Source organism: Neomonachus schauinslandi, chromosome 10, assembly GCF_002201575.2.
Source record: "Neomonachus schauinslandi chromosome 10, ASM220157v2, whole genome shotgun sequence".
In the NCBI taxonomy this organism is placed as follows: domain Eukaryota; kingdom Metazoa; phylum Chordata; class Mammalia; order Carnivora; family Phocidae; genus Neomonachus; species Neomonachus schauinslandi.
The window spans coordinates 39,596,553-39,616,005 of NC_058412.1; the positions used below are offsets into that span (position 1 = coordinate 39,596,553).

At 49.1% G+C, this 19,453-nt stretch overlaps 1 protein-coding gene and 1 pseudogene across 1 annotated transcript in view; both read right to left on the bottom strand.

Annotated features, from left to right (window-relative positions):
• TCF7L1 (transcription factor 7 like 1) overlaps positions 1-19,453 on the bottom strand; it is a 151,521-nt gene that overhangs the window by 92,812 nt on the left and 39,256 nt on the right. The window lies entirely within an intron of this gene.
• LOC123326002 lies at positions 17,062-17,631 on the bottom strand (annotated as a pseudogene).

A 19,453-nucleotide genomic window follows, 5' to 3' on the forward strand; every position in this document is an offset into this window, starting at 1 on the left:
CAATAGTGCACTTATTAAAGAATTCCAAACCAGATGGAAACAGGCAGGGGACTTATCTGCCCCAATGTGAGCTACCGAAGCAGCTCCAGTCAGTGCATCACTGTTCTCCGGTGTGTTGGAAGGTGGGGTATTTAATCGGACATATTTTATTTTGGTTGCACATTTTTACATAGTGAAAAGAGTATTAAAAAAAAAAATCAAGTCCAACATTTGAGAAACCCCCAAAGCACTGACCCATAGCAGAGACTTTGAAATCACCTGCTCACCATCCAGGGCTCTGTGGTCTGGCTGCGGGTGCCTGCCTGCACAAGCTGCAGCAGATTCAACCCAGCCGCCGCGCCCAGCTCCTGCTAGGACATCCCACCTCTGCCCCCTTTGACCTTCCAGTCCATGTCACTCAGCTACACCCTCGCCTTCCCACCAACCACCCATGGCTGGAACCAGTTTGATCCAAGTCTGGGGCTGGGCCCAGCACACTAGGTGTCGGGCTCCCCAGGGGACTCCGACAGGCAAGGGGCCTGTGAGCCACCATCCTAGCCCCACTGCCTGTCGTCCCCACTTTCAGAAGGTGGGACCCTAACTCTGAGCAAGATCACAGCCGGCCGGTCCAAGCCCCTCATCTGCCCCTGGAAAGATAGGTCACTTCCATGTGTGTTCTTACGGCCCATCACTGTAGGGGCAGGGAGTTCTCCTGACTCTCCCAGTTATGTGTGTACTCCTGCTCCTTACTGCTTTCTTCCCATTCATTCACCTCTAACTTACTGCATGCCAGCAACTGGGAAATCAAAACAGACAAATACATCATCGCATAGCGTTTCTAGCCGTTAGGAAGGAAAAAGAACAGGGGGGCCTAATTTCGAGTGGGGGCAGGTGAGTGGAAATTATCTGAGGAGTGAGGGTAACAACATTCCAGGCAGAGCAAACCCCAAGCAGGGAGACCAGAGACGTGGCATTCAGGCAATCTGAAAGCAGGTGGATGAGACCCCAAGATGAGGCACAAGACGAGGAAGCGTTAGGAGCCTCCTCTGTGTGTGTGTGTGTGTGGGGGGGTGCTTGCTGCTTCCCCTCTCCATCCAGGGGGGCAGCCATGAAATCCCTGCAGTTAGGGGTCTGGGCCAGGAGGTGGGACTGCCTCACTGGCTGAGTCACACTTGTTCAGACCTGAAATTAGGAATAATCCTAATCCCTACCCCACGTGGGGGTGGTGACTAAGTACATCTGTCCTCTAGAGCAGGGGTTCCTCACCTGGCATGTATACTGGAATCACCTGGAGCCTTATAAAGTCCTGATGAGTGGAGCCCACCCATCGGGCCCGGCCCCAGCATCCCGAGTTGTCAAAGTGCCCGTGGTGATGCCGCGGGATGGCATGCCATGGAATGGATGCCATGGTGATGCCACAGCTCCAGCTGCTGCAGAAACGACTGCACAGAGCAGGGCAGGGTGCCAGGCACGTGGCAGGTGCTCAGAAAAACCCTGAGCTATCACCTACGGTGGTGTCTGCACCCCTCACCCCCACCCCTCTTCAAAGGTGCTCAAGTTCCGCATCAAAAGCATCCCTTAGACCCCCACCAATCACTCCCGTGCGGATGACTTTGGGGATAAAACTCTAACAAGTTGCTTGACCATCAAATTCATAAAGACACAAAGTAGAAAGGGAGTTGCCAGGGGGGAGGAGGAAGCGGGAGCTGTTCAATGGGGACAGAATTTCAGTGTGGGGAGATGAAAAAAGTCCTGGAGACAGAGGGTGGTGACGGCTGCACACGGTGTGAAGGTACGTAACCCAACTATACACGTAAGAATGGCTAAGATAGTAAATTTTATGTTATGTGCATTTTACCACGATTTTTTAAAAACTCCTTAAAATGCTACTTACTTATATTCAAAATGTCTTTCAATGTCCACAAAATATAAGAAAAGCATCTCTAAGAACCTACCCAACAGAAAAGCCACTTGGCTGTCAAGATATATGTCCGAGTGTGTTCTGTGGGGCATGTTGCAACAGGGCAAGAAGCATCAACAGCCTACAAGTTCATCACTACGGGAGTGCGCGAGTAAGTCAAGTCCATCTTGGGAGTACTATGCAACCATGAAAAAGACTGAGATAAGTTGTCTCCTTGGACACCAACAGCTTGGGCGAATAACAGACTATTCAGGGAGACGCTGGGCCCCTGGCATCTGAACTCCTTCCCCATATCTAAGAATCCTTGCCCCTTCAAGTCCTGGTGGGAGACACGGTCTACCCCCCGCCCGGGGGCCACAAAGGCTGGCAACATTAACTACACCAATGGCATCAGCCCAGTTTTATGGCATAATGGTGGCCGTGGTCTGGGCTGCTGCCTGGTCCCCACAGACTGAGCCCACGGCCTCCTCAGCAAGTCTGGGAACCACCCTGATGTCCTTTCAAGAAATTCCTTCTCCGCTGCTCTCAGCCAGTTGAGAGCTGTTGTTTGTAACTAAGAACCCTATTGATGAAAACAGAGTTGGATTGGGCACCTGGGTGCCTCAGTTGGTTAAGCGACTGCCTTCGGCTCAGGTCATGATCCTGGAGTCCCGGGATCGAGTCCCGCATCAGGCTCCCTGCTCAGCGGGGAGTCTGCTTCTCCCTCTGACCCTCCTCCCTCTCATGCTCTCTGTCTCTCATTCTCTCTGGCTCAATAAATAAATAAAATCTTTAAAAAAAAAAAAACAGAGTCGGACTTGTTTTTTAACAACAAAAAATAGGTCCTTATATATCACTAGATAAGGACAGCTACCATTTCTTGAGCAGTTACTACCTGCCACGCCCTGTTCTAAATACTTTTCACGTGCCAACTCACTTAGTGTCCACAAGACCCCTATTATTAGGTCGGTAAGATTAATCTCATTTTACAGATAAGGGAATGCAGGCTTCGATGAGGGTAGGTAGCGTGCCCAGAGTTACAAAGCTGGTAGGGAGTGGAAGTGGTTCGTGAACCCAGGAAGTCTGGCTCCAGAGCCCACAAGTACAGCCCTTCTGCAAACATGAAATCGCAGAGATCTGAAGAGGGACCGCAGGGAGCTGTCCACACCTGTTACCTCTGGGATGGGACCGGGGGTGGGGCTGGAGGAGGCTGCTGGCCCGTTCCTTCTGTTTGATTTTAATCTTTTGCAGCAAGAACCATTCATGTGCTACGTTTAGACAAAGTAGCACTGTAGAGTGAGTGAACTTGAACTGGGTGCCTACACACCGCAGGCCCTCAAAACGGAGACTCCACTGCTGGCAGGAGGACCCGAGGAGGATTCAGCCCCAAATCTCCTGCCAGGGGTTTCCTCCTGGTTCTCCTGCGACAGTCCACTCCCAAGGTGTCCGCTGTGCTGTGGCATACCAGTAGATGCTAATTGTGTAAATCACACAAGCTCTTTGCCCTGGGGTCAAGGGCACCTGGAAGCCCACATTCTGCACCCCACTTTTCAAATTTGACTGGTCCTAAAGCACCATGTGGTCCCAGGCACCCTCCTAGGATCTTCTGACCTACCCGCCCACTGCCCTGTCCATCGGAACCCTGCCTGGTTCTCCTACAGTTTCACTCTCCAAGGTCCAAGTTAGAGCCAAGTCTCCTGGCAGCCCTCGGTTTCTCCTGTTCTCTGCCTGCACCATTGCCCGAGCACTCCTTCCTGTTCTGGTGGAAAGGTACCATGTTCGCAGGCCACTTCGTTCTCAGTTCATCCACCTTCTGCTCCCTTCTTCACTCAGCTGGTCTATCTCACTCCACTCCTGAGGGCCACCCACATCCCCACCCTTTCACATGGACCCCCCACTACAACAACACGAAGGCGGGAGTTGCCAGAAACACCACCTTGATCACAGGTCTGCTCTACAATAAGTCTGACATCCTGGTGCTATTATTTCATGTGGGCCCTAACCAGATAAGGGTCGATTTGTTTTTTTAAAGTAGACTCCATGCCCAACATGGGACTTGAACTCATGACCCTGAGATCAGGAGTTGCATGCTCTACCAACTGAGCCAGCCAAATGAGGTGGGTTTTTTTGTTTGTTTTTTGGTTTTTGTTTTTGTTTTTAATAATTTCAGTCCTACCGAAAAGTAGCAAGAGTAAAATGGGTTCCATCTACCTAAATACCCCAAATGTTAACATTTAATCTGTCCTCTCTCTCCATATAGTTTATTCTCTGAACATTCAAGACTAAGTTGCACACAAGATACCCCTTTACCTCTAAACACTTCAGTGTATATCTCCTAAAAAGAGACATTCTCTTACATTACCAGTTTATTTGCCTAATCAGGAAGTTCACATTGACACAATACTATCATCTAATCTACAGACTTTATTCACCTGTTGCCAATTGTCCAAATGATGTCCTTCAGAGACAGGGAGAGAGGAAAAAAGAAAAACCCATGGTGTGGGATTCAGTCCAGGCTGAACACTGCTGAGAACGAACTTCCCAGTTTCTAGACATATCCATCCAGACTGGACAAGTCACTGTCCTCTCTGGGCTCCACCCTCCAAAACCCATGAGGATAAAAGGGCAGAGAAGCCGAGGGCATTTTCATTTTCGCCTGACTGCTCGATATACTGAAAGTGGTCAGCCAGTGGGGTCACTGTAATAACCCTCAGCTTGCCCCAGGCCTAAACACAGTCCATTCAACTGAAAAAACTGAAACTCATTTCACTGAGTCCTTACCAGGTCTGGTGATGTCTTACTCATGTCATCTCAGTGAAGCCCCCCCCCCAGTCTATGGTTAGCTCCGTTTTGCAGATGAGACAGCTAAGTTTGTAGTGGTTGAGTCATTTGCTCAAGGTCTTTCCAATGCTTACAGAATTAGAAATGAAGATGGCAGAAAACACACCTTGTCATTGGCCGTCTGACCCATCTTCTCAAGGCAGAATTAGTCCCCCAGGTGGGAGGGAGGCAGAGTCTCTGAAGAGAGCCAGGCACAGGACCCACACAGCCATACGGCAGCAGAACACTCTGATCCAACGCAGCGCAAGGTCCCCGAGGTAGAGGAGAAAGGGATTCTGGAACCATGGTACAAAAAAAACTACACCAAGTTCCACGCTACAACATGCTTTCTCTTTGGGGCCTGGAGTTGAATTTTTATCCCCTCCCTAGGCATAGCTTTGCCCTCTGCAGTTGAATAGGAAGTCTCGTCCCTTTGTAGGAAGTTGGCCATACCCGGGGAAGAAATTGACTTCTGATGCACTCGACAGAAGGGTACCGAAGATCCAGTGGAAATCCAACCCTGCTCCCTGCTTGGGCTCCACACCCAGCAGGGAGTCTGCGTCTCCTCTCCCGCTGCCCCTCCCCCCGCTCATGCACTTAGTTTCTACCGAGGTAGAAATTAGGACAATCACTTGGTTCTCTGCACCAGGGTAATCCTTGCAGCAACCCTCACCTTAGCTGCTAAGAGCCTGAGCCCTTGTCTCCACTGAATCTCAGCCACAAGCCTTAGGAGGCCACTTAATATTTCTGAGCCTCAGCTATTCCATCTGTAAATGGGAATAATACGTATTACGTAGAAAGCACTTAACCCAGTAAGTTCCCAGTGATTCTATTTCTTCAGCTAAGACCACTACTGCTCCTGAGATCACCAAACACAACTTTGCAAAGCTGGGGCACACCAGGCCCCCTTGGCATTCTGGTCTGTGTTTTTCATTCTCCCACTGCTCTCAGCATGGTCCTAAGGGGCCCGAGCCACAGTGAGGACACAAGCTAGAGCTGAGAGCCAGAGGTTTCCAGGGTCCTGCCTGCCAAATGGCACAAGCCACAGGGAGTCCATTAAGTCCCTGCTCCCAAATCCACATCTACCACCAACTGGGTCCAAGCCAGCCCCAGGTACTGCCCCTTCCTGCAAACAGGCCTGTGGTTGATCTTTCAGATTCCAGAGGCAGGCCACAAGATCCTCTATGGCCGCTTGCCACCTTGAAAATGTTCTTTTGTCCTTCCAGGGTCTCAATTCTACTGTCCCTCCAAACATCAGGCAATCCCAGTTCTTTCAGAAGGTTGCCCGCACCCCGGGGACAGAGGATACCATAGCCTCTTCAAAGGAACAGTAAAGTGCGTCTACATCTGTGCCCCCTCGGCCTAAATGGAAGGAGCACCAAGCCGGTTCACCCATTCGACAAGCACTTATTGAGAGCCTAGGGGATGTAGGACTACGAAGATAAAAAAGGCAAGGTCTCCATTCTTAAGCAGGGGATCAGATGGGTGATCCACAAAGAGAAAAGCTGAAGGTCAGAGCCAAAGATAAGCTCCAGCAGGTCCACGCTTGCACAGTCTTCCTTTGCTGCAAGGTATTCCCACCCCTCCCTTCCCGAGCCCCCAAGCACACAGAATGAATGAGCCCCACATGGCTGTCCAGCGTCACCCCTCTGGGCTCACTCCTGGGCCCCGGGCTCGGCCGAACAATCGGGGCTTCTGGAGGCAGGCCGAGCAGGCGCATTCTCCTGTACAGGGCCCACAGCGCCCTTCTCAGCTGATTGTGTCCAGGCGGCCGGGGTCTCCGAGGCGCATGAATACCCTTGAATGGGCCCATTCAGACTGATGGACAGGAGCTGAAAGCTGCACACACACAAAAGCCACTGGGTAGCCGGGAGGGCTCCAGCCTCAGGGTGTGCCCACGGGAAGGGAGGCCACCACTCCACAAAGAGCAGTGTGAAGACTTCTCTACGTTTTCAATGGCATCTCTGGGCGCCATCTAAACAGTACCCCCCCCCACCTCAAAGTGGGTAACAGCAGCGGACGATGGCAGTGCATGGAGAGAGCTGAGGGGGTCGAGGTAGAAATGAAAAGCCAACAAACAAACAGAATACCCTTTTCTTTAATAGCGAGACAGGGCTCTGGGCCAGAGGAGCTGAAGGGCGCCTCCATGTGCCTAGCTCGGACGCTGGTTAGGCCTGCATTCCTGACACCCACGGGGACCTCTAAGGACTCCGGCTGACCTGAAATTGTTTAACACGTCACCAAGAAAAATGACCTCGAAAGGGCGCAGCCACTATTTCAATGAGGATTGGAAGAACCTGGTCCCATTCTTGTGCCACGCACTTGGTGTTTTCGGAGCGGGGGAGGGGGGCGCGGATCTCTGAACCGACATTTGTATTTCAAATAGGACCAGGAAGGGGAGAACCACCCACCTGGAATTCTTTTAATTGCTTCAAGGGGAGGGCAGGCTCTGCCAGTCAGAGGAGCAGAGAAGTCTATTTACACTGTTGCGCACAAATATTTTATGCTCACAGTCAGGTGGCTACTCTTGGAAAGGATGAGTCTCAGCTCCCGAGATCACATTACTTTAGAAACAACCCCCCAAAAAGATAATTAAAGATAGTTCCTCCTCATAATGCAATGCTATAAAGAGCAATTAAAATTAAATTAGCTTGTCATAGTAAAAAAGATGGATTACATTCTTGGGCTTCCCGACCCAGAGTTAGTAATTCATGGAGAGAAGGAAGAAGTCTGTGAGTGAGTAGCAGTTTTACTGGGGAAATATTAAATGTTCAGATAAATTCTGTGAACAGATCAAGATAACATGGAGACAGGTATGTACCCTGGCATAATTATTGGTTTTCTTACATTTATTTCATTTTTTAAATAATGGAATAATTCAAATACATAAAAAGGACAGAGAAAAACATAAAAACCAATAAACCCATCAACCCAAATTCACAAATGTTAACATTTTGTCATATTCGCTGTTTTCCTGGTTTTTTTTTTTTTAAAGAAATAAAATGTTACAGAGCCAGAAGAAGCCACTTGCCCTCCCTCTGCAGAGGCAACACGTCTGGATTTTTATAGGTTTGCCATTATTGATGCAACATAAACAGACCATAGCATTGTTTTCTGAGTTCTTTTTAACTTTTTAGTGTGAAATAATTATAGACAGGAAACTGAAAAGAAATGAATAGGGAGGTCCCATGCACTCTTCACCCAGACTCCCCCAGTGCAAACACCCAGCATAAATAACTATAATACAACTATCAAAATATTGAAATTAGGCTAGAGACACCAGCCCAATCCACAGAGCTTATTCAGATTTTATCAGGTTTTTTTTTTTAAGGTTTTATTTGTTTATTAGAGAGAGAGAGCACGAGCAGAGGGAGGGGCAGGGGGACAATGAGACTCCCCTCTGAGCCCAATCCTAGGACCCCGAGATCATAACCTGAGCCAAAGTCAGACTCTTAACCAAGCCACCCATGTGCCCCAAGACTTTACCAGTTTTACAAGCACTTTTGGGGGGAGGGGGGAGGGGGGATCCATGCAACTAGATCACATGTGTAGCTTTGTATAACCACCACAATCAAGACACCAAACTGTCCTATCCCTCGTGCTACCCTTTCATGGGGAGGACACCAAACCCCTACCCCATCTCTAACTCCTGACAACCACTAGCCTGTTCCTATCTCTAATTTTATTATTTCAAGAATGTTATATAAATGGAATAGCGCAGTACGTAGGCTTTGGAGATTTGCTGTTTTACATGGCCTCATTTCGCTGAGGTCCATCCACACTGCTGCTGCATGTATTGGTCATTCGTTCCCTTCTACTGCTGAGTAGTGTTCCATGGTGTAGACGCACTGCGGTTTGTTGAACCATTCATCATTGAAGGACATCTGGGAAGTTTCCAGTTTGTGGCTATTTTGAGTAATGGTGCTATGAACATTGGAGGATAGGTTTCTTTGTGAACGTAAGAGAAAGGCCCGAAAAGAGTCTAAGTAATTTTGAAAAAGAATAAAGGAATCTATCCTCCCAATGTGAAGGATTACTACATAGCTACAGTAATTGTGGCCGCATGATAGTGGTAGAGAGATAAACATGTACATCGATGGAGCAGAACAGAGAACACACAGTCAGCCCCACACAAACATGCCCAGGTGATTTTTGATAGAAGTGCAATGAATTCAATGGGGAACGTATAGCCGTTTCAACGAGTGGTACTGGAGCCACTGGACATCAAATAACATAGACATCAACTTCAATTTCATACTTTATATAAAAGGTAACTCAAAATGGATCACAGACTTAAATGTAAAATATAAAACTATAGCACTTTTAGGGGGAAAAAAAGGACACATGAAGATAATTCAAGTTCTGTAATTCACAGGACACCAGGAAAAGCCTCTTAACACATCTTCTCTGGTGTGTCCCAGATGACTGAAATTCCACTATTAGACAGTCATACCTTTGGCTTAGGGCCTCATCCAGAAAATTCCTTTGGGAGAGATAAGATATGAGTTTTCAATCCTGGGGTGAATCAAATTTCAAGAACTCTCCAGCTAACAGCTAAGAGAAGGCTCTAAAAAGAAATAAAATGAAAACATGCACTATATACTTGGGAGAAAAGAGGAGGTTAGAAAGGAGTCAGAGGAAAAAGATGACCTTCTGACAAGTTCCACCTACTTGACAACAATGCCAAGGTCAGTTCTTCCAAAATCTCTATCTGATTCACAATCATGATGATTGTGGTGGTGATGCTGGTGGTGATGCTGGTGATGAGTTTTCACCAAACTAAATTCACCCAACATGAGCAGACATTCATACAGGATGTGCACCAACTTACATGCAAAGAAGAGTGTACATAGGAGTAAGAGAATAGGGGGCTGTTGCTGTTTCCTCAGTACAGTACAAATCTACCTCAAAACAAATCATTTCTATTCTAAATAGGATAACAGTATGGAAGATGTATTTATTACCTATCTAGCATCTTCCTTCCTGGGTTTATTATTTCTTTTACATGGATGGTTTATGGAATTGCTCAGGCAAATGCCTTTTGGGGGACATGTGCTTGGAGAATCCTAGTTACAGATACATTGGACATATCACCAACTTCAAAAGAATCAAAAACAATCAAGAGCTTTTAACCCTAAAACTGGAGAAACAAAATTTTCACCTATGTTAATTCAGAAGGCACGATGGATGCCATATGGTCACGTAATCTTATTTACCAAACCATGAATTTGTGTCATATAATCTGAGGTCTAAGCATCACAGAAACAACAGAAATGAAAATTTTAAATCCAGGAAGTGTGGTCCCATGAGATCTCAGGCTACCATTGCTTGTTTTCCCCGTGCATGCAGGAAGAGTGTTCAGACAGGAGGCATCGAGTCTCCACAGTGACCCCCAGGGCAAGGAGGACTCACAGCAGGTTGCAGCAAGCTCTCAGCTTTTCCATGTCCCTTTGAAGGGGCCTTGGAAACATTTCCACGGTATTCTCTCCTGACTGGGAAGTCAACCCTTATCTCCTAGCCAGGCTGCTCAGAGAATATGACGTTCAAGGTAAAATGAGGCAGCAGAGCATACAAACAGACTAGGAGGCTGAGCCTTAACCAACATGAGCCAAGCAGACAATGAGGGCCCTCTCAGTTCTGAGCATGTTCCAGCTAGCCACAAAGAGCCACCACAGGCCATGAGCTGCCACAGTCATAGTGCAGTGTGGCACCTCGGGCTGGGACACAGTCATTCCGTCACTGAAGGCAGCCTTCTGAGAAAACTCGAGAGCACAGACCAGACAACCGTCTTGGGACCAAAGGCCACTCCAAGCCAAGCAAGCTTCTGTGAGGTGCCGGAGCCGCCCCGGGGTTAAGTGTGAGGGCTCTAACGTCTGACTCCTGCTCGGGACTGGGCAACGCACCCAGCCTTCCTGTGCCGCAGCGGCCTCATCTGTAAAATACTGTGACGTGGACTCATGAGTCAATACACAGGCCTGGCAGAGTAGGTCCTCAGTGCAGGCTGCTTATTATGACCTCACTTCTTGTTCCTAGCGCACACTCCCCTAAAGCTGATTTCCCAGGCGTCCCTCAGTCCCTGCCTAGGCAGTCACATTCTTCAGGAACGGGAAATTCTTCACCCAAGAGTAAGAAAGTTTCTGAATGCTGGAACGAGCTCCAGATGTGGAGCCAGAGAACTGAGACGCAGGCAGGCCCTGTCATTCAACTTCGCTGGGGCAGGCCCTTGACCTCTCTGAGACGGTACGAGTGTTCCCCTCACTGTGAGGACCAGAAGGGAGGGCTCACGTAAGAGACCTCACACCTGGCCAGAACAGAGCTCTTGGGCCAAATCAACCAGCAAAAGCCCACTTCCTGACACGGGCAGGCCCAGGTAGAGCAGCACAGGACTGGGCACTCAAACAGAAGGAAACACAGTCACTGAGAGCCTGCCTTGCCCCAGCCCACCCCCATCCCAGGGACAGGGGACATCAGTGGGGCCACCCTCTCAGTCCACGCACAGGGGCATCCACTGGGAGAGGATTCAGGGCAGCAGCCTGTGCTTACGCGCAGCAAGGATGGGCCAGGAAAGGGCGGACCGATGATATCATCCTCCACTGGGCTTTCCAGATAAGGAAGCTGGCCTCCAAGCTTCACACTCTGAGGGCTGGAGTTGTAAGGAGGCCTCTTTGTAATCACCATCATGATGCCAGAATTACCAAAGACTAGAAGACCTTCTTCCTACAAGATGGCTCTTACCTATGCCCCTTGTCACTTCATTCCCCTCCAACACCCAATCTGGGCACTCGTCACCAGACTTCTAAAATCACCTTCAGGTCACCTTCCCCCTAGAATATCCCACAATCCTTAGCTAGACTCTACTTTCCATAACTTTGCCTCAGCCAGGCCTGGTCCAGCCCCTCTTCCTGGCTGTCAAGGCCAGCTCAGGCCATCCCTCAGGTCCTTTTTTGTGCTCTACCCTCAGGGTCTCTCTGCTGACTAGAATGCCTTTCCCTCCTTTTTTTTTCCAGATTCATTGAGATATAATTGACATATTACGTTGGGTAAGTTTAAGGTGCACAACATAATGATTTGATTGTGTATATGTTGTGAAATCCTGTCCCCATTCTATCCACCCAGGTCCTGCCTGGCCTTTATAGCTTGGCAGAAGAGCCGCTCCATAGAAAGATCCTTCCAGATTTCTAGCCCACAGAGACACTTCATTTTTCTTTTAATCCAATTTCTCTCCCAAAGACCTGGCCTTAAGCTGGACTCTGCCACACTCCACGTGAACAGTTCTGGGGCTGTGCGAGGCAGCAGTGTTCTGTGCTCCCGGACTGCCTCGTCGATTCAAAAGCTCTACTTCTACCCTTGAGTCAAAGACCCACCTCACTCTGTCTAGCTCCCGCTCTGGTCTCATCTTCCCCTCGTCCTCCCCCTGGAACCACTCATTATATCCCAACCCTTCCCACGACTTTACAACATCATGGTGGCCAACATGGCCCATCGCCTTCCACCTTCTCCAGCCCCAACGCCTCTGTCTGTCTCGCTGTCATCTGTTTGTCTAAGCCTTGCTGAAACTGCAGCTCGCACAACTAAGCCAGAGGCCCCAGAACTGGGATGAGCAGCAGAGTCATTAGGGACATTCTCTACCTTGAGCCGGGCTCTCTCATTCAACAACTGGCCAACACACTTGCCGTCCTCATTGAGCCCTCACTTCTATTATTTGGATTGCTTTGGCCTCTAGACCCAGGTAAGTCCACTGAAAAGGGCCTGAGGCGTGGCCTCTTGCATCCTCTGGAGTGCTAGGCACAGGCAGGCATACAACAACTACCCATTGATTCACCCACTGATTTTACCCCAAATCAGGTCTGAACTAAATGACATGCCTATTCACCATGGTTAAGATTCAGACTACAAAACACCCCCTGCCGTATACAAGTACATACAGGTCTGAGTCAGCAGGCAACAGAGATGAAGAAGACACCGAGAAAGAACGGGGAACATCCAAACCAAAGTCCATTGTGTACAATAATTACCTGACTACTGTTTGCAGCGTTCTTCCGTAGGCCTGAGACATAAAAGTTGGACTAGGGAGACCATCATAGGAACCTGAGACTCAAGCAACTCAGGTTTGTACTAACATGGGGGGACAAGCTGGAAATTCAATAATGACCTCCATTTAAGTCCTGCCTTCTTGAAAGGCACTTGTGCCACGAGTAAATGCAAATTTTGGTTGATTTTCTCCATACATATGAAATGGTTTTTGAAATCTAGTATTTCAGGCAGGATGCAATCAGGATGCTTTTTAAAAAAGATTTTATTTATTTATTTATTTATTTATTTGAGAGAGAGAGAGAGAGAGAGAGGGCACAAGCAGGAGAGCGGCAGGCAGAGGGAGAGGGAGAAGCAGACTCCCCGCTGAGCAGGGAGCCCAACCTGGGGCTCGATCCCAGGACCCGAGATCATGACCTGAGCTGAAGTCAGACACTTAACCAACTGAGCCACCCAGGTGCCCCCAGGATTCTTTTGAACTGTGGCCAAGACAATGCCGCTTTATTTTCCTCCTGGGCCCACAAAAAGACTACATTTCTCAGACTCCCTTGGAGTTAATGGGAGCACTGTGACTTCTGCTCCCTCTCATCCCTCCTCCCCTGACCGGCTTCGGTGGGCAGCAGAGAAGCCCCAGAACGGCGGCTTTCCACGTGCAGTCCCTGGGCCAGCAGCAGCAGGTGGGACTTGTTAGAAATGCAGGCTCTGTGGGAATGGGCCCCAGCAACCTTACCACGGTGACTCTGATACACACCCAAAGTTGGGAACCACTGCTCCGAAAGGTGACAGAACTTTTAGATGGAAAGATCTAAGTCCCAGAGGGAAGAGCAGTGCTACAGATTTGCACTGGAGACAGAAATTAACCTGTCTTGGCTAAACCATTTGAGGGGTCATTTTGTAAAAGAGGTATTCTGTCCCAACAAGAAACACCCTGAAGAATCACCGGGCTTCTACGTGTGAGGGCCATTTCCCATCTGGGGTGTCCCAATGTCAAATGCTGGTAGGGCAGGCTCTCGGGAGAGCAGGGAGCTGGGGTTATTTTATCCCGGCTGTTGATAGCCCGCACAGGGACCCTTTCTACACACTCATTCATTCGTTCCCAGTCCAGTTGGTATGTTAACAATGGGGGAAGCGGAAGTCACCGCAAGGCCAGGATCAGATAGCAGCCAGCTGCTGGTGTTAACACATTCCTGCCACCCTCCGGCCCTCCTGCCTGCCACAGGCTGCCTGGCACCCCAGGCCAGCACAGCCCAAGTCTGGGCCCCAATTCACAGACGGCCAGGATCAGGGACCTCCCGGGCTGGCCTGAGACCCTTGGATGTCCACCTTTCCACCTGTGACGTTCAAGTTCAGTTCTGAGGGCCTTGTCTGTCCTTGCCACCGTTGCCTGTCCTTTCCAAATGAAATCCCACCTACTCCTCAAGGTCTGCTTCACATCCTGCCTCCTCCACGAGTCCTTCCTGACGGCTTCCTTCTCCTGTGTCCTTAGGCATTCTATGTCTGAGACTCTCGGTGTGGCCTCGGACATCACCGGGCCCACCCAAATCGGTTTAACTGTGTTACACAGAGTTCTATGTCTCCCCATTAAAAGACAGTTCTTGAGGGTAGGGGCTACGTTGCATGCCTTCCCTGTCGTCCCCCCCCCAACCCCCGCCCAAGTCTGAGCACCAGACAAAGCCGCATTGGCCTCCCTGCTCGGCGGGAAGCCTGCTTCTCCCTCTCCCACTCCCCCTTGCTTGTGTTCCCTCTCTCGCTGTCTCTGTCAAATAAATAAATAAAATCTTTAAAAAAAAAAAGGGTGGGGGTACCCATTACACTCACTAAATGCCTGCTTAGTGCTCAAGGAGTGAGGTACTGGGGAGACCAGTGGCACCCAGGTGTGCGCCCTGATGATACTGTACATATAACCACAGGACCAATAAACCTAGATTTAAGATGCAGACCAGCGGGTGGGGGGATGGGGTAACTGGGTGATGGGCACTAAGGAGGGCACTTGATGTACTGAGCACTGGGTATTCTTTGCAACTGATGAATCACTAAATTTTACTCCTGAAACTAATAATACAGTGTATGTTAACTAAGTTGAATCTAAATTAAAAATTAAAAAAAAAAAAAGATGCAGACCAGTTTTCTTTGCTGGGGGCACATGTTGACCTCAGACTTTCTCCTCCAAGCAGAGTCCCCTTCCCTCTCTTCCCAGCCAGCCTTTGGCTCCTCTATGATTATTCCATTACAAAAGAGAAGACTTCTCCTTGGCTTCATAGGCTGCCCCGGATTCTCTTGCTGTGCTCAACTCCCTCCCTATCACGTATTCTTTGTTCCCATGGGCTATTATTTGTTCCCTGGGCACTTTTAAAGGAGGTGGCTGACTTACACTTCATTTTGGGCCATACACCAAACCAGACAAGGAATGCATTCTGTCCACATGTCCCCTGCCCCCAAAGCATGCTGGCCACTCCTGTTAGGCAGGTCTGCTCACCAGGTAACCCAGCCCTCTCACAAGTACCCCCTGCTCACCTTACTCTAAGTCTCTTCCCCAATCCCCTAAAAGAACCCCAAGCCAGGCGGGCGCCCCAGGGCAGACTGTCTCAGAAATTTACGAAACCTGAATCTCCCAGCCTCCCCTTTTTCTCTCTCTATCAGGAGAAACAGTTGACTGCCCCAGTCCAGTAGCAGCTATCCTGCATCCCAGCAGAAGGTGAACATCTGTCATGAGCCCTGAGCAAGCTGGACCTTCGAGCCAGGCCTGGGAATCATGTGCTTCAGACCCGCAAGGGAGGAGGCCATCTAGCTACTTGTTCTTTGCTGGCCACGTGGCGCTAGGCAAATCACAGGACCTCATAGAACCTCGGTCTCCTACCTGTGAAACAGGGCTAATAGGGCTGATAGGTACTAACCTCTGAGGGCTAATAGGGCTGATAGGGTACTAACCTCTAACCCCTATAATAGTCTCTATTATAAAGACGACGTGAGGTTATAAATACAGACACTTGGGATAGCACCTGGTGCACAGGGAATGCTCCAGAGAGGTCACCTCTCACTCTTATTATGGTTATCATTTCCTCAAGCCTCACTTTAGGAGGTCACTAACCTCTGAAGAATGTGAAAGACAAGGAGGAGAGACCTTTGTGAGCCAAAAGATAAAGGCAAAGGGGTGCTCACGACCACAGAACCCTCCAGAACCCATATCCTCCATAAAGGAGCATCCAAAAACCTTCGGGATTATGATGCAGGATGGAGCTCAATCCTTTTAAATCCTTCATGTAGGAGCTGAGTAACTAAGGTGAAAGTGATGACGATACATATTGAGGCCATTTATCTAAACATTAAACTCAATTAAACATTCATTTCAATTCTGCAGATTTCTATGTTTTGAAAAAAAATGTATGTATATGTGTGTGTGTGTATATATATATTCATATACATAGATTTTTGAGCTTAAAAATATTTTTACTGATAAGGACCAGGGAGGGAACCTAGATGCTATCAAGCATGTCGCAAGGGGCGCCTGGGAGGCTCAGTTGGTTAAGCGTCCTAGTGATTTCAGCTCAGGTCATGATCTCATGGGTCCTGGGATCGAGCGCCACATCGGGCTCCCTGCTCATTGGGGAGTCTGCTTCTCCCTCTCCCTCTGCCTCTGCCCCTCCCCCCTGCTTGTGCTCTCTCACCTGCTCTCTCTCACTCTCTCTCAAATAAATACATAAAATCTTTAAAATAATAAATCTTTAAAAAAAAATGTGACAATCTGAGAGAAACTCAAAGGGACCTCTCTTTTGTGGGGACACAGGTGAAAAGGTTGGGGAAGAGCTGTTGGGGGGGTGGGCAGCGCACGTAATGGGCTGGCTTGAAGGGTTAGCAACATCCAGCATAAACCCTGCCACACTGTCAGCATGCAACAGAAACATGGGACTTCTGTAGCGGAAGAGGTCGGAGAGTGATCCAGGCTGAGAAGTGGTGTGAGCAAAGACTGGACAGAGTGAATACATGCAGTGTGTTTAAAGAGCAGGAAGGAGTCTGGTATGGCCACACTGCAGACAACAAGGACGGCAGCAGGAGAGATCAAGGTAATTATGTCGGCAAATGTCAGCACATGGACTCAGCGAACATTTGTCAAGCCCCTACTGTGTGGCAGGCCCTAGGGACCCAGTAGCGAACATGACAGGCAGGGGTCCCTGCCATGTATGGTGGACATTCTCCTAGGGATGTTGGGCAGACCAGCTGCCTGAACCCAATACAGATTCCTGGGCCCCTCCCCCACAGATGCTGATTCAGCAGGTCTTGGCAAGCCCCAAGACACGGATTTTTTTTTGGCCTGTTTTTACTTTTATTTGCATTTATCTTATGCAGAACTCACTGCTGGGCCTAAGTTTTTGTTTCTTCAGTTTCTTCCAGGTTATCTTTTTCTTCTGTGCAACCTCTTCTCCTGGTTTAGGAACAATGTTCAGTAAGAATCACCTCAACACGGAAGGGAGGAGAGCTCATATATGCGTGAATCCGCCCATGAGCCCTGTAAATTCTCTGCCCTATGTCAGGGGCTTTGCCCACCTGGCTGTGCTCAATGATCAGAGAGAGAATCTACCTCTAAACCCTTAAGTTCCGCATTACTCTCTGCATCCTTAAGCATGCATAGTAAACCTTCAGCACTTTTCCTGGGCCACCGGCCCTGTGTGCAGCCCCACTGTTTGGCCTGGGCACAGGTACCAGCTCCCCCACGGCAGTGACCGAATGGCACACACTGCTTCTGCAAAGAGACATCCTTCAGAGAGTTGGTGGCTTTTCGGATATGCATACCCTGGATGGCCTGAGCAGCTTCACATGTATTCTTAAAGTGAACATGAAGACTTGAACCCCTTGATTTGCATGATTTTTGCAGGGTTTTCTGGGTCATGTGAATAGCAAACCATTTGCAGAGATCACCTCAGGCCACATACAGGAAGAGGAAGGATACTGAATATTTTGAAAGCATAATTCTGATACACATTTGGGAAACACCCATCTGGATCCATCTAACTCTCAAGAGGGCCTCAATGCCCTCAACAACATCCCTCCCTGGACTTGAATCCCTCCAGAGAAGGAGGACCTACCACCCTCCATGTGAATGCTTTGCGAACTGTAAAGTGTCCCATAAAAAAATAAGCTTTATTATGATTGATGCTGGGTTATTATCTCACCTTTGGACAGATCTGACCTAAAGAGCTGAATTTGCAGCCTGTGACACCCTTCAGCTGTCTGAAGCACAGCTCCTGTCCCCTCCCCTCTTCTCTTTCCCTCCAGAGCTCAGCAAAGTGCCTTCTCTTCTGGTAAGACTCAGGACCACCTGCCCCTTACCACACCCTTGGCAAGCTCCAGTAGTTCTAGCTCCCTCTTAACATCTGAGTCATGGCACCAACCCAATACTCGCCCCGGTGCTCTGATGGGGCAGGAGAACACTCTGATAGCCCCTCCAACAGTCTTCCTAGACACAGACCATATTCCCCTCTGTTGTTTTCTTTTTCCCTCCTTAACGGAGGGGAGATAGGCTTTGGGAAGCTCCTATTTTCTCTATCAAAATGACATTATGAGGGCACCTGGCTGGCTCAGTCAGAAGAGCATGAGGCTCTTGATCTCAGGGTCATGAGTTTAAGCCCCACATTGGGTGTACAGATTACTAAAAAAAATAAACAAAAAAAAATTTAAAAAATAAAACACAAAAAAACCTGAGTTAACTTAAAAAAAAAAAAAAAAAAGATACCATGGATCCCAGGCATCAGGAACATCGACTTTCTACTTACTCAGAATGAAACTAAAAAGCCCATCTATGGTCTTCAGCAAAGTTTTTCAAGCTCCAACTCCTTCTGGAACCTCATCTTGTGGACCTGGCTGTCAGCAATCTGGGCCTGCCCTTCTAAGGGTTAGTATCTCAGAATGCTCCAAGGGGCCCTGAACAAGCACCATCAAAACCAGACGTTGGAAGCTCCCCAGGCCTGTTTAGCCATCCCCAGGGAGAGCTGACTGCACGGAATGGGGCCTTTCTTAGCCAGGCTCCTTATGACTGGGCTCTTCTCCCTGGCTTTCTCCTGCTGCCCGTGACATGGCCTCTTTCCCCGCTTCGCCAATATCCTCTTCCCCCTTCCTACTTGGGGCCAGAAGAGCAAATCCTCTCACTGTAGGCTGTCCTCTGGCAAGTCATTAGCTTGCCAAACGACTCCTTTCAGAAGCTGTCGTGACTATCCAGGCCCTCACAAGCATCCCCGCTCTCGTTCTGGCCAGACACGATGGGCCCAGATGGGAAAGCTCAGAAGCCAAGAAAATGCAATTTTTCTCATGGGCCATGGGAAACTGTCAAGGGTCTGGGGAGCAGCCGGGGCCCAGCAGGTGCTAGCATGGCAATATGGCGACGGTAGGAAGGATGGATTGGGAAGGGGATAGACTGGAGACTGGTTGGGAACTACTGTAATAGTCTCAGTGAGAAACAAGAGCAACCTAAGGTGGTGGCAGAGGCATTAACAGAAACAGTGACCTCGAGAGGGTGGGGAGTCATGGGTACGAGGGCCAAGCGGGAATGCAGTGTGGAGAACCGAGGAGTCGCCAGGATGGCGATTACAAGGCACACTCAAGCGGGGATGATAACAAGCTGGGCTGGGCCTGGCCATAGGAGGCTGAGATGGTCACGGATCGCGCAGGCAGACACAACACGCAGCTGGGTCCTTGGCTAACCCACTGCTGGCCCAAAGTTAACCAAAAAGA